Here is a 3,219-nt window from a genome sequence, read left to right on the forward strand (position 1 = left end):
TGTGTGTGCATGCACTTGTGTGTGCTGGTACACCCTTCCTTAACTTTTTCCCACAAGTTGATATTCTACCACTTGAGCCACTTCTCCACTTCCAGCTTTTTGCTGGCTCTTCGAGATGAGTCTCTTGGATTTGTCTGCTGGGATGACTTCAAACCTCCATCCTCAGCTATCAGTCTCCTGAGTAGCTAGTATTATAGATGTGAACCACATATACCCATCCCTACATTTTGCTTAATCTACATCGTTCCTAAACATGGTTTAAGTTGATTAATTTCAGGAAAAATACCAACAGTAATAACAACCACAGCTTACATTCATTGAGTACTCAAAGTATTATTTTATAAGGATTTATCCTTCACTTAAACCTCATAATAACCCCACAATGTAGGTACTGTTATTGTCTTCATCTCAGATGCAGAAACTGAGGAACAAGCAAGTTAAATAACTCTCCCTTTCTCCAGGAGCGCATAAGTGGAAGGCAGAAAGTTTAGCTCAGTTTATTGGACTCCAGAGTACATACACAGGGTTGCCTCCCTGTTAGCTGCCCCATTCTTAATCAGTCTTCCAACTCAACAATTGATCCTCTCAATAAATGATGCATGAACCTCTCATTTGTTTGACCATATGGAGGTTTAAATGTTAGCCCTGTATTTTTTGTTATTGATCAGTAATTACATGATAAATTGTGCATATATACACTATGCAATTTGATAAGCTTTGGCATAGGTAAAAGCTCATGAAACCATCACCACAATACAGATAATAAATGCATTTATCAGCTTTAAATATGAACACCGACGATTTCTAGAATAGATAAATTAGAAGGTATCTTCCAAAATAAGTGTTCATTTTGCCAAAACATTTTGTATCAGAATCTTTTCAAAAGACCAGCTCTTCTCTGCAGCATTCAGAACACAACTGAATTGTCAATCTTTTTTTTTTGGGGGGGGAATCCAGTCGTGGGGCCTGAACTCTGGGCCTGGGCACTGTCCCTCAGTTCTTCAGCTCAAGGCTAGTGCTCTACAACTTGAGCCATAGCACCACTTCCAGCTTTTTTTCTTTTTGCTTATGTGGTGCTGGGGAATTGAACCCAGGGCCTCATGCATGCAAGGCAAGCGCTCTACCACTTAGCCACCTTCCCAGCCCCTGAATTGTGAATCTTTTGCAGGGAATTCTCTGTAATTATACTTTATTTTAATTTTTTCTTGTCAGTCCTGGGGCTTGAACTCTGAACCTGGGCACTGGTCCCTGAGTTTGTTTTTTTGCTCAAGGCTAGCATTCTACTACTTCAGCACCACTTCAGTTTTCTGGTGGTTAATTCAAGAGTCTCATGGACTTTCCTGTCGAGGCTGACTTCGAACTACAATCCTTAGATCTCAGCCTCCTGAACTAGGCTTACAGGCACAAGCCACCAGCAAGTAATTATACATTTTTTATTTGTCAGTTGTGGGTCTTGAACTCTGGGCCTGGGCGCTATCCATACTCAGCTCAAGGCTCAAGGCTATAGTTCTACCACTTGAGCCACAGCGCCATTTCCAGCTTTTTTCTGCTTATGCTGAGGAATTGAACCCAGGGCCTCATGTATGCAAGGCAAGCACTCTACTACTGAACCACCTTCCCAGCCCCACTTCTTTGTGTGTGTGTGTGTGTGTGTGTGTGTTTGTGTGTGTATGAGTCATGGTCTTGAATTCTGGGCCTGTCCCTCAGCTCTTCAGCTCAACACTAGCACTCCACCACTTGAGTCACAGAGCCACTTCGGTTTTCTAGTGATTTATTCAAGATAAGAGTTTCATGGACTTTGTTGCCCAGGCTGGCTCTGAACTGCTATCTTGAGATCTCAGCCTCCTGAGTAGCTAGAATTACAGGCATGAGCCACTGGCACCGGCTTATTTATTTATTTATAGACTAGATTTTGCTATGTAGCCAAGGGTCTTGATCCTCATGCTTTAGCCTTTAGTTCCAGGAAAATAGATGTGCAGGACCATGACCAGCTTCTAAGCAATTTGTGTGTGTGTGTGTGTGTGTGTGTGTGCCCGTGCGCGCGCTTGAACTCAGGGCCTGGGCATTATCCCTGAGCTTTTTTTGCTCAAAGCTTATACTCTACCACTTGAGCCACAGCTCCACTTTTGGCTTTTTGGTGCTTTGGGCTGGTAATCCTCATATCTCAGCTTCCTGAGTAGCTATGAATACAGGCATGAGCCACCAGCACCCAGAAGCTTCTAGTCATTTTAAATGACTTTCTCTTTCATACCTCTATAGTCTTCATCTGAGCTGCCCATTTTGTGCTCACACAGATGGGTGCTTGGTTTATGTTTGCCCTCTTATCTTAGTCTTCTGCCTCACTACCCCTCAGACACAAAGTCCCATAAGTAATAGACTGATAAGTGGAGAACACACTTCATGCCTCGCTCTTGGATTCCCCAAGGAAGAAGATCCTGACTCTGCAGTAGCCAAGAGGCAGAAGCGAAAAAAGGCTGGTGTTGTCCGAGTAAGGAAAAATGAAGTGCAAGGGGAAGAAAAGGAGGATGAAGAGGATGACATTAAGATGTCTCCTTGTACTTCGAAGTCTCCTAGGCTGAAACAGAGACAATCTCCAAACTTGAGGATCTGCCAGCTGCCACCCACAAAGCACGTGACCGTCCTGGAAGGAAACTTGAGCTTATCCTCTGATGAGCCCAAGTTGTCCTGCTGGAGTTTGGCCATGGTTTGTCAAAGCCTATGTAGTTGCTGCTACAAGATGCAGAAGTCCATGGAGGACAGCAGTATATCAAGTTCAGGAAAAAGGAGGAATCCGAATGAGACTCAGTAAGTAGAAGGTTCCATTAATGCATGATGGTCCAGAGCTCTTCAGGGAACTCCAGGAAAAGGTCTGGATGGGAGCCAGAAGGAGGGAGAGTGCAATCCTTCAGCTTGTAAATAAAGCAAACTTTATTTTTGTGAATGGTATGCATGAGCCTGAGGATACCAGGTCTTTCTCTTTCTTAATATGGAAATACACATTCCTGCCTCTCTAAACCTCCTCCCCATTTATCTCTCTGAATATGTCCTGGTTTTTATTTATTTATTTTGTGTCCATATTGGGGGCTTGACCCAGGATCTGGGCACTGCCTTTTGGAAGGTCTTCCTTTCTTTCCCTTCCTTCCTTCCTTTGTCAGTCGTGGGACTTGAACTCTGGGCTTGGGCGCTGTCCCTGCGATCTTCAGCTCAAGGAGAGCGCTC

The sequence above is a fragment of the Dipodomys ordii genome, unplaced genomic scaffold, assembly GCF_000151885.1.
Source record: "Dipodomys ordii isolate 6190 unplaced genomic scaffold, Dord_2.0 Scaffold26, whole genome shotgun sequence".
In the NCBI taxonomy this organism is placed as follows: Eukaryota; Metazoa; Chordata; class Mammalia; order Rodentia; family Heteromyidae; genus Dipodomys; species Dipodomys ordii.